This window comes from Corvus kubaryi, unplaced genomic scaffold, assembly GCF_017639235.1.
Source record: "Corvus kubaryi isolate FWS band 111438036 unplaced genomic scaffold, C.kubaryi_AGA036_p1.0 37334, whole genome shotgun sequence".
NCBI lineage: Eukaryota > Metazoa > Chordata > Aves > Passeriformes > Corvidae > Corvus > Corvus kubaryi.
The window spans coordinates 15262887-15275345 of NW_024581108.1; positions in this window are offsets into that span (position 1 = coordinate 15262887).

Genomic DNA, 12459 nt, shown 5'->3' on the forward strand with positions numbered 1-12459 from the left:
TTATTTAGGGAGCCCTGTAAAATAGAAAATACATCTTATTATTGATAGCTTCTGCACTATGACATCATGTTTTTGGCAAGATACAAGCATTCTATGTTTTACAGTGCTGACAGCTGTATTCTGTCAAAATATATTAGCAAAATCTCTGGAGAAAGGTAAAGAAAAAGACCACAGAAATACTAAACAACTATTCATTGGCCTTTCATTCTCTTTAGAAGTGCTGGTCCCTTTGAGAGCATATTTTTCTCTTTCTTTTGGAACATCCTTCCAGCATCCTACTCAGAATGTGTTACAAGGATTATTCTATGTCAGATGAAGTTTGGTAAAATACTGTTATGTGAAAAAAAGCTGCTTGCTGAAACAAATAGAAGATAGATTTGCTTCCATCTTTATGCTGATTTATTAAATCACAGAATCAAACTGATATAAGCTACCGCTTAGGCTGCTTGGAAATGTTCCAGCACATCCAAGGAGTACTGTCTTCCTGAGAACACACAATAGCAGATGATATACAGTAAGAATAAGGCTATGCAAATAATTTATATTGCAGTTTGCTTGGGGAACACAAAAACTCATTTCCAATTAGTCAAAAATATTCTCAGTTCTTGGGGGGAGAAAACAAAAAAAACACCACCTGCTGAAAACAGAAGGCAGTATTTCATATTTGAAGGTTTTAACCTTCTGAAATGTGGCTGCAGAAGATGCTAACAGAGGAAACACTTTAAATGTTTATTGCATATTCTGCAAAAGAGTCATTAATACTATTTTTCAGGCAGACTTTAAAATGTTCTCTGTTTAGAGAGAAAAACTAGAAGCACATCAATCCTTTGCACATATATTATTAAGTTTCCATTATAATTTTTTATTAATGAAAGAAAATTTGCCACATGGGTTTTATATCTGCTGCATAGAATGCAACACCACAATCTATTCACTTGTACCCCCTGAAGAAAACTGGAATTAAACTGTGATTTTTTTTTTTTTTTCCCCTGGAGCACTGACAGCATATTTAGCAGAAAACTTTAACCCCTTCACATCTGTGCCATATTTTTCTACAGAATGGTATTCGATTTGGAGGAAAAATTATAACCCTTCCATCTAACACCTGGTCACCTGTATTTCCTTGTCCTCAGGGGGTGTAGTGCACTTAATAAAGCTCTTGTGTCTTTATTCTATTGATCTTGCATACATGGATCAAAATTTAAAACAACGAAAATCTATAAAGCATTCATTATATCTGTCATCCATAACAACACAAGATAGGCTTTGACTGCCATTCCCATCACAATCCCTTAAGCATTCTAATCCATATCAAACCCTAAAGGTTTTTAAGCATCCATAAAAGAAAGACATATTGTTTTCTACAAAGTCATTAAGACATTTTCTCTACTATTCATCCTTTGCAGTTCTCCATGGCTTTCATTTTACCTTTAAATAACAAACTCAGCGTTATCTAACATGCTGCCTCTAAAAATTCAATCAGCAGCACTTTCTTCACAGCCCATATCTAAATCTTAGCACTTGAATAGTATTCTACATCTTCAAAGCAAGCACAGTAAAAATATTTAAACTAATCCTCATGACACTTGAAGATCCACATTAGTTAAATGATTTAAAACAAAGTGAAAGGATTTTTAATACAAAGAAAAAATAATTCCAAAGAAAGGGAAATAAATACAACATACGTGTACTATCCTGAACATGCATATGAAACTCTAGGCCTGCTTGAGAGACAGCAGAGCCCACACAAGTGAAAATATTCTGAAAAGTGTTAGTAGTAGAAAGCCAGCACTGCACATACAATGTTTCAAGGAAAAACCACTCCCAATAACACCTCACCAACCCAGTTTCATTTGCAAACCAGCTTTAATCAGCACATCCTACTCCTTCCGCACTTACCCAGCACAACACTCAACTTGGTCTCCTGAGTGCAAACCCTGAATGAGAAGCTGTCGGAGTAGAAAGCAGCTCCCTCCTCTGGGTTACAGCTACATCAGCCATGGAGATCAACCTGCTGGGGAAGCATTTAGCAGCAAATAAACCACCCCACCCTTACTGGGTAATTGTGGGGCAGCTGTGACTGTCACAGTCAGAGCTTCTGCTCTGCAGCTGTTTTGCAAAGCCAATGTATTTGTCATGTCCTACCTGCTCACTTCTTTAGTAACTATGGGAGGTTTACAAATTCTGTGACAGCTGTATATGTTTGAGCATTTTAAGGACCAGGTTTTCAAAGGTATTTAGGCACATAACTCATTTACTACAACCAAAGTCAGACAACTAACTCTCTGCAATGCTAGGTCTTAATTCTGTGAAAACTATAATTTCCCAACTCCAGTTAGAGTTAATCTGATTATTTGGCACAGACAGCTCATTTGTGTCACTTTCTCCAGTCAGGTTCTTTTTACTTCCTTTCCCTGGCTCACTCTGTATGTATTGGCTTCTTCTTTTCTTCATATTAGATTATATAGTTCAAATTGATCCCCACTTGTAGCTTGCTGCTGGGACTCTGCTTGGTATCTCATTTCACATTTAATTTATTTTTAAAGTAGATGCTAGAAAACCAAGGTGGACAATTGGGATCTAATTTAGGTAATCCAACTATGCTAATATTGCCATCAGCTGACCACTTACTTACAGAGACCATGAGAAACCCTTCTAGTTCATAAACCGTCCAAGTTTAGTAAAGACAATTTTGCTGCACCTGGCAAGGCCACCACCTCCCTCCCTTACGTGTCTCTCTGGAAAGACACTTCAACCACACAGGGGAAAACATCCTCTGTAAAGCTGTTCAGGACAGATTAAGCAAAGCTCCTCAGTTCCTCCTGCAGAGAGAAAGGGCAGGCACTACTCAGGGCTGGCACATCTGGAGCTGCATTTGCAGCGATGAATGCTGTTCTTAACCACAAAGCCACCCATAGTAAATCACTGTAGAGTCAGTCATACAATCAAGTAGTCCCCAACTTCCCTTAATTTGATCAATCGAATAGCCAAAATGTAAATGAAAAAATCAACAATATCTTTTTTCTCACTTCCTGCCAGTTGTATCTACTATGTCAGAGAATCTCTCCCAAATTCTTACATACAAACTGTTTCCCAGATCTGCAGAGTTGGAAACTTGACTGCATAAGGGAAGGATGTGGGAGGCAAAAAGCACAGATGTTTTTATCATTTGCTACCACAAGCAGTCATGGAGAACAAGAAATAACACGACCACTGTACTTGGTGCATTGATTTTAGTTTGTGACTTGAGTGTTTTGTAGCTTTTTCTTTCAACAGATAATCACAGACCACATAATACTATAATGGAAAGCTCTTCTAGTGCAAATAAAGGATGTTTGGGGAGACTAAGAGGGAGCAGAAATGGAACATTTTTTTTCTAATATGTTTCTGTGGTGTTGGAACCTCAACCCACCTTTTAGCTATTCATGTCCATGCTGGTTTTATTCCAGTCTGAAAATATCTTGGTTCCATTAGAAGGCACTGCTCCCAGGTGAAATAGATAAATACAAAGGATGAATTGGCAATTAAACGTTGCTTTTCTTCCTCCAGCTTCTACACAGGGTTTGTCCTTACTAGCAGTCCCAGCTAGAGGACTACAGTGCCATCTCTCTCTCTGAGCAGTGTTTGCAACATCATTTAACCTGCCTTGGCCATGGGACAAAGTTGTTGTCAGGATGAATTATGTTGGTGAATGCTAAGCAGGCAATCATGCAGCTATTGTGCATCCCAGCATCTCTTTTATATAGCTACAAACAGTTGCCCCACAGCCATTTTGCTGTGGTTTCAGTAACACCTTACTGAAAGAATGTGAAATCCCATTAGCTGACATCCTCTGTGCTATGTGAGTGAAATACTGCAGTTTTGTAGCATGCCAAAACAACCGACTCCTGCAGAAACAATGGAGCTGGATTAGAAGGGAATATAGGTGAGACAGGCAGACAAATGGGCTTAGCTGGCACAGCTCATGAGCGCTTTGCTGAGGAGAACCTTAGGCAGGCTGGTAATGCATTGCTATGTTCTAGGAACAAGCACACGGAGCTGCAGCCAGCACCCGTGACTACCTCCACCTTCCAGCCTGAGAAGAGGCAAAAGTTCAGTGTCTTAAATAGCAAAGAAGAGATTTCTCAAAGCAAGCTGGTAGCTTTCCTGGGAATCTTGCATGTCTGGCTCAGGAAGCTCAGCTCTAGAGATGGTGAGGTTAAATAAGTTGAAAACTGTGTGGCCACAGAACTGCAGATACAGTCTTGATGGGTTAGGTCTGTCCACTGCAGAAAGTCATTTATTTTTGTTCATATAAGCAGTTACACATTTAAGACATTATTTAGAGAGTGTCTTTGTCAGCCTTAGGTTGCAGGTCATGTGGTGGTGATTTACCTAATGGGACGTGTTAGGAAAATTGTTAGGACAACACAGGATGAAGATTACAATTCCAGCTAGTCCTGGTGACTTAAAATTCAATAAGCCTGTATGGATACCAGTGAGCAGTGCATGACATCATGCAAACAGAGTTTAAAACAAAGTATTTTTCTTCTTCTGTCTAACAGTTACGTAGTTTTTACCCTCCAGGCCACTAACCTGGGGTTAATAAGAGGAAAACAGAAAGGCAAGGGTACAACATAGAGGAACACAAACCCAGTACTTCCTTTTCCTTTGTTTCTAACAAGATAAAGTTTTTCCCATGCAATCACAAACTCCAACAGGAAATGAATTGTTGTGCTTCAGTGACCTAAGGAAGTTCAAAGCTACTAAAGCAGCAGCTCAGCTCAAGTGAGCCAGTGCTTACAAAGAACACATGCTACCAGTTACACACTTGGAGACTAATTTACAGTAGTGCTGAGTGCTCACAATGCCAGCTGCAGCCAAGTGGAATGGTAGGAGATCAGCACATCAAAACACCAGGCTCTTTGATTTAAAGATTATCCCGAGGCACAGAAAGACTACCAGTGGGATGAAACTATGGAAGACAATGACTGTCAGTAAGAATCAAGCATTTTGGGAAAACAAGTTGAAGCCAACAAAATAATCTGATCTGTGTCCCACTCCTCAGAAAGGCATAAAACTCAGCACTCTAAGTAAGAAATGTCTGTAGAGAATAAAAAAAAAAATAAGTGTTGCAGTAGCATTTCAGGGGGGAGTTTTTAAGGTGACTGTGGGACAGATGCTTGATGGGTGTACGTAAGGGAAGGCTAATATGTTGTCCACCTGGTAGAACCCATCTCTGCAAGTGGTTGGTGTAGGAATTCTTGTATTCCTGCAGAAGATAAAGCACAAGCAGATACCCACATACACAGCCCTGTAACCTTTCTGTCCGGCTGTTCAGCAATTTCCAAATCTGCATAAACATTATAAATCATATTTTACTACAAAATATATTCTCTCTAGTATCCATAAATATGTCAGTTTGTTGCAGAATCTTGATTCGAGGGTATTTCTATGCCCTCATTTAGTAATTGCCTCACCTACTGACAGCTACAGCTCTATCAAGATGATCCTAGTGATACTCAATATATAGTTAAATAGTAAATCCATGTCACTCTCTACTCTTTCCCCTTTCCATCCAAGAGGAAAATGTGACTAAAGGTTGGTATTTTTGGTAACCACAGAGGAATTGAGTACATGCATATTAAACACCAGCAAAATGTTACAAGTGCTTTGAGTTTGTAAATTAGCACATTCCCAGTTGTGTCAAACTACAGGCTCTGGATTGGATCAGTGATCTCCACAAACATGTGAAAATGAAGCAGAATGTCATAGGTTAGCAAGCATTTCAGGCTATTTTGTCAGGCTGGAAAGATTCACTGGTGACCCTCTTTTTAACTTTTCTTTTACCCTTCCTTATCCTCAAGACCATATAATAGTAGATAATTCCTTCACCTGTGCCCTGCTGCTATTTCTCTGTTGTGATCAATTTTTTCTGCTTCCGGAAATGCAGAGAGAGTCTGAGTAAACTGGACCACACCAGGATGTAGCAGTAAAAAAAACCCCTCATTCTGTTGGATGTAAAACATAAAACTGGGAGAGAGAACTCCTTTGTAGCTCATCCAATATTTTTAAGACAAAAGTGTCTCCACCTGTCCTATCACTTAATAAAAAAAGTTGAAATATACACATCTGGAAAGTAGGATGCTCCCAGAGCCTGTGAGAATCATTGGAAATGAAGCTTTTCTTTTCTCTTCTCTTTTATTTTTTCTTTTCTTTCAGTGTGACCCACGCCATAAATCTTTCAAGCAGTAAACTCCCAAAGCCACCCTGACTGCAGTTGCCTTCTGAATGCAGGCAATGTACTGCAGAGGGAGAAAAATCACAAGTTAATACAGCCTCAAATGCTTTAGATAAGTAGAGGCTTTCAGCTGGCTAGAGAAATAGATGGAGGCAATGTATTTAACCTGGGAGAACAACTCCAAGATAAGCTTCCCCTTGGAGACTGGACACAGAGAAAAACAAGGTGATTCCACAACGTAAATAGGATATTCAGAAGAGGCTTAGAGGACAGCAAGTGGAAAGGAGGTGCCATTTTCTAGTTCTTCAGGAAAGATAGTCTTTCATGCCTCCCTAGTCACTGAATGCCAAATACTCTGATAAGTACATTGCTAGTATGCTAAAACCCCAATTAAATAGTTTATCTCATCCCACCAATGTCAAGTCTCATACACTGCAGTAACACATTTTGAAAGAACAACATTTATGGTTCTTTGTAGAGAGGAGATGGATATAAATGTATATGATTTCTTTGCTGTGTTATGCATTAATGCTTGTTATCAGTTGTTACCAGAGCTGAGCAATTTGTGAATATGTTATTTTAAGCCACTGCTGCTGCAGCCTGTAGATGCCTTTAGTTTTGCCTATATTTATGCAATTAAGCAGCATTTAGGGTTCCACTGCCAGGGGTGATTTCTGTGGTAATGTGTTGTGAGCTTCTCTCCAGGACAGGCTTTCAATAATACAAATCCAGATAAAGCTTTATTGTAAACACACTATTGAACCTTGAGGATGAAATGCACAAGATTCAAGCACTGAAAATAAAGGCAGGTTGGGTATCTGTCTTCTTGTTTTTTCTGTGGCTGGCTGAGCAAGCTTTGCTGAACAGGAAGTGATCTTGATATGAATTTAAGTAGAGTTGCATTTTGTGTGCCCTAAGTTTCACATCTTTCCATATTTTCTCTGGCTGTTAGTGAAAACTGCAAGAAAAAAAAGCTATATTCTGATAGTCTCTGAAATATATATACACAAATTTGTATATAGCTTCTCATATGCTTTGGCATACATTTGAATAGAATGGACTGTAGGTCCTACATGTCCTCAATGTTCCTTGTAAGAAATTGAAGGAAGAGGAATAATTAGAAAATAAACATAAATAAAGATACTTAGAATTAACAGGTTTCTCTAGGATAAAGGAGAACTTCATAGCAGTGCCATTAAAGTTTGCACGTGGTTAATGTTTATGGGGAATCATAAAGCTGCATGCAAACCCTTGTGCAAAGCTCCCATTGAGGCCTACAGGGGATGTTTAATGGCATTTAGTCATAACAGTCACACTTTGCAGAGGAGCTAATCAGCAAATTGATAAAATACATTGAGACTACACTTGCTTAGCGTGAAATATAAGTAAATGTCTAAACAGTGGTTATGTCTGACCAGAATGAAGATAACTCAGTTTATTCTGTACATCCAGGCTCCCAGTTGCAGTTCCTATAAGCCTGATCCACCTTGCCCAGTAGCTCAGACTGCAGCTGCAAATCAAGAGAAGACCAGTTAAACTCAAGAAAATGCATGTCTTTCTAAACACCAGTCACATTAAGCAACTTAATGGTTTTAACTGATGCACTTGAAAAAGAAATGTGGTGAGAAATTTATGCTTTTCCTCAGTTGGTGTACAGGGAAAATACCAGATAAGATAGATCAGGTAGGAAGTTCTACCAATTGTAGTTAAAGAATCTGGACACAAAATATTTGCAGAATTTTTTTGTTTGTTTTAAAGTGCAGTAATTAGACCTGTTGTAGCTGTGTCAATGTGTACATGTTTTGAGGATACTGTACTCTCATCTTTCAGGGAAGAAGGTCATGGCTTGCAAAAGAAAAAATCAACAAGGAGCCTACCCCTCATCCCTGAACAAGTATAGCTGCTTTCTGAGTGACTTAGATTGGTATATTTGTAGAAGGGTAGTCCTTCATTCTCTGAATAACCAGATTATAAAACAGTAGGCATTGCTGAGGGCAAGAAATCAAACCCGATGTTCTGATGCAATATGGCAATTCCTAGAGCACTACCACTGGTTCATTTCCATACAAAGTCCTTCAAACAGCAAGATAAGAATTTCACCCTCCCTCAGATATCTCTGTCAACACAATTTGCATTGCATGCAATATTTATTACATCCTTCCGGCATTCCACATGACTTGTCTCACACTGGCATCTGCACATTTCCGGGTGCATGTCATATTCCCTGACAGGTTATGTTATCTTTGGCAAAAGAGCTCCAAGAGGCAGTTGTGGGACTTAGTATCAAATTGTATAGTTGGGATTATACTGAGACTGTAAGATATTATGAATTAGCTCTGTGAAAATACCCGTTCAAGGCAAAAATTAAGACACAGCAGTCATTCCACATTAAGAACCAATCTGGCACACCGATAGCTAATTGACTGTTATTGTTTAGTATATTTGCAGAATGGAGCATAAGGAAACAATTAAGCCTGCATACTGCTTATAAGCTGTAAAGTGATTTTTGAAAATCTTGTTTGATAGAAAATAAGAGCAGCTTCCAGCCTGCTAAGTAGGCAATGCAGTTTTCTTCTGATCTTATGTCACTTAAGTAGCATTTAAGATCAGAATACACACTCTACCCCTGCTTTTATTGTCAATTATCTTCTCTTTAATGAAACTGCATGATTTAGAGGCAAAAAACAATCCCACACTTCTAAAAAAAGTTAATAGAACAGTAGCTGTTTACTTTGAAGTGTTTAGTAACATCAGAACAACTTCTCTTCCCTTCAAACAAAGAGCTGGATTTTAGTCTATTCCCTGAGCAGCATTTTCTATTCAAATATGTGTTAGGTAGCCTTTTCCCCCTAGTTATTGGAAAGTATGCAAAACAAATACTAAAAAAATGTAGTTTTCATTTCACTGTAGAAAGCACAGAAATGTAGGGGTTTAGCAAAAGTAAATTCTCTTTGAAATAAGGAACCTCCAGCCAAACTCTAGATGAACGGGAAAAAAAGGAGATATAAAGCAGTTTTCTCCCCCGTCAGCATGCTAAGCAGAGGATTAACCCTTGATTTCTAGCAAATATTTTAGAGCAAGATGAGGTCTTTATGAACTGAGAAGTAAAGACAAAATATGCTCCATTGACTGAGCTCTGGAAATAAAATACCATCCCTTTTGGTAAGTTTTAAGGGGGTTTTCTGTGTCTTTTTTCACTTGTTTGGGATGAAATCTATTAGCATATAACCAGACTGTGGACATATCATCATCATACCATGTATTTTATATACTTACATGTAGCACGTATTTTTTGTCATCTCTTGAATGTCCTAGAAATGCTTTCTGCACCCACCTCCCCCTTTTCAAAGAGTCCATCACAGCAAAACATACTTCACCAGTGCCAAAAAAGATATGCTGAAGCACATTGCTATGTTTCCTTCTGTTCCAAAAAGCTGCCTACATGTGCAGTGTATCTACCCCTAGCCATGACTTCTTTTGGGAGTACCTTACCATCTCCTCACTGGACTGGGATGCACCTAGCAAGGGTTGTATTCATTTGTCTGCCCCCAGCACTAACTTCACCAAAATGCTTCCTAATGGCTTCTGAGCAGCCTGTCCATCTGGTGCCCCAAGGTGAACTGACAAACTCCTTGTGCAGCAGAGCACAGCCAGCAGCTCCTTTTTAATTTGAGCTGATCTGCCTTCTGTGCACAGCATTGCAACCGCTACTGAACTGCCTTTGCCTGGGTGCTCCTCCTATCCCTCCTTCCTTGGCATCATCACCTCTATTTTTATGCTTCTGGCCATTCCACAGTGACACCAAAGGTGCTAGAGGATGATCTTGTGCTCTTTCAGACACTTTTGGACCATACTGGATCTCTCTAACTATGCCAAAGGCCCATACGCATTATTAAATCTGGAAAAATACTTGGTAACTATTCTAAATTTAATTCACCTGCACACCTTGAGCTGCACATATTCCTAATGATTCACTTTCTCTGACTCTAAACAGAATTATTCAGTGTCCTCTTCATCTTGAGGTTTTAACATAGCTTTCACCTTAGCTTGATATCCCACTCCCAGTGCCCTGCTTGGAGCTGTTCCATCTTGGTACAGTACTGAACACTTTCTTCACTGGGGCCTCCTTCTGCTGCAGGAAAAGCAGTATCAAGTGCTGGCTTTGTGCTTGAGGTTCCCTCTAGCCCTAATTTCTACTGACAGTGAAACTCCTCTTGTGTCACACTGATGGCCAGAAATGTTTTTGGGGGGTTGGGCTTTTTCTGTTTGGTTGGGGGTGTTTTCCCCTTTTTTTTTGAGAACATCTCATGAAATTCATGGTGAAGGTTGTTAAGGGGCTGATACTTCTTTCTCATATTAGGGTCCTGATCCCAAAACTGAGCAGTGCAGGATGATCTATACCTTACAGAGTAATTGAATGAATATTTCACTTATGACTTTTTGCCTGATGTTTCTGAGGTATTATATTTTATAGAGGCCTTGACACTTTCAGGACAAGTGTCAAAACCTGATTATAATGTCTTTTGACAATATTTCTATTAAAAGATATAGGTCATCACAAACAATATTTTTGACCTTGTACTTTTTTGAGATCTGAGAGTGCACAAGACTTTACAGCAATCTGTCAAAAATATGACTTTACCTCTAACATGAACTTAAAATTGTTTCTACAGAGCCATTTTTATCCTTTATTTTTAAAACAAAATGAAGACATGTAGTATTTGTCCCAAAGTTTAACTGACAGCAATAATTATGGCTAATGAAGACAATGGGACAACATTTTATTAAAGTTTGTCATTTTGACATGACTGAATCATCTGATGTGTTCTATTTTAAGTGGGGATTTTATGTTAAAATAGCCATAGCTTGCTACCATCACTGGTAAAAGGGTTAAGGTTATTGCAAGGTGTTCTGGTTTGACCAAATCTAGAAGTATATCCTCAGAGAAGGAAGGTCACAACCACCCCTCCCCCCACCAGGTTCGGGAAAAATAAATTTTCCTCAAAGGAAAGTGAAAGCGATAAAAACTATTTATTTAACAAACACACAGGAAAAGGGATAATGATGCTAAATAATAAAACCTCCCACTCTGCTGAGAGAAACCTGGGAAAATTTCAGAGTCCTTCCGTAGATCTCTCTCTTCCCCTCCTTGGAGCTGGGATGGGGTGGTGGGCCCACCTCCACGGCCAAGGCCTTGGTGGAAAGTCCTCCCAATGTATTCTGATGTTGAAACAGTCCAGCAGAGAGAAAAGGAAAAAACAGAGTCCCAGGAAAAAAAAATGTTCAACTCTCCGGAGGAAAAGGAGCTGAGAAAAAAAACTGCCGAAAACTGGCTGGAAAGAAAAGCAAACTGTGTGCTTCCCTTCCCTCTCGCTCTCCTGCTACAGCTGAAAAAAAGTCTCTGTCTCTGTGTGACCTTGAACAAGCTGCAAGCTGCTTTGAAAAAGTTTTGTTCAGTTTTTCCTTCCCCCTCTCAGGCTCAGTTTAAAGGCATAGAAAGGCACAAAAATTAATTTCTGGGCATAGGGCAGCGACATGGGATACACATCATAAAGTCACCCAAGACACAAAATCTCTCTCATCTGGAGAGAGAGCAGGTAAAACCCAATTTCAAAGCTTCCTTCTTTATTACTAAATTAGATCTGGTAACATCTTCGGTGTCATGCATTATGCATTGACATTCTGGCAATTAATTACTAGCTCATTGTTCAAGATTCAAGATCTGTTTTTAAAATTTACTTTGTATTGCCAAGTGTCAGTTGAAAGTACCTGGTGTTATTATGGTCAAATATTTCATTACGAGATGTTCTAATAATTCAACACAAACAAGAAAGTAACTTACGTGGAATGTTTTTATGGAACAACTTTAAAACAGGCTGATCACTACATACTCTCTTCCCAGATGAAAGCTTTAGAAGTTGTTTTTTAATCCAAGTTATTCTCATTAATTCACATAAATTTTTTCCATATTTGATTTATTACATTCAGTAAGTCTGTCCAGCCTTCACTTGGAAATACTAAAAGATATGTGATGCCTCACTTTTGTGAATTATTAGCTACTGGAATAACCTTAATAACTTTTACTTATGTTTTTACTTTAATGTCTAGCATTGTCTTCAAATATGTCATACCCTCTCTAACCTGATATTTGATTAGAGGGAGTCACAGATCTTTCAATAAACAAAACAGCATTCAGAATCGTTAAAGACCTGGACCAACTCCTAACCTCCAACTGAAAG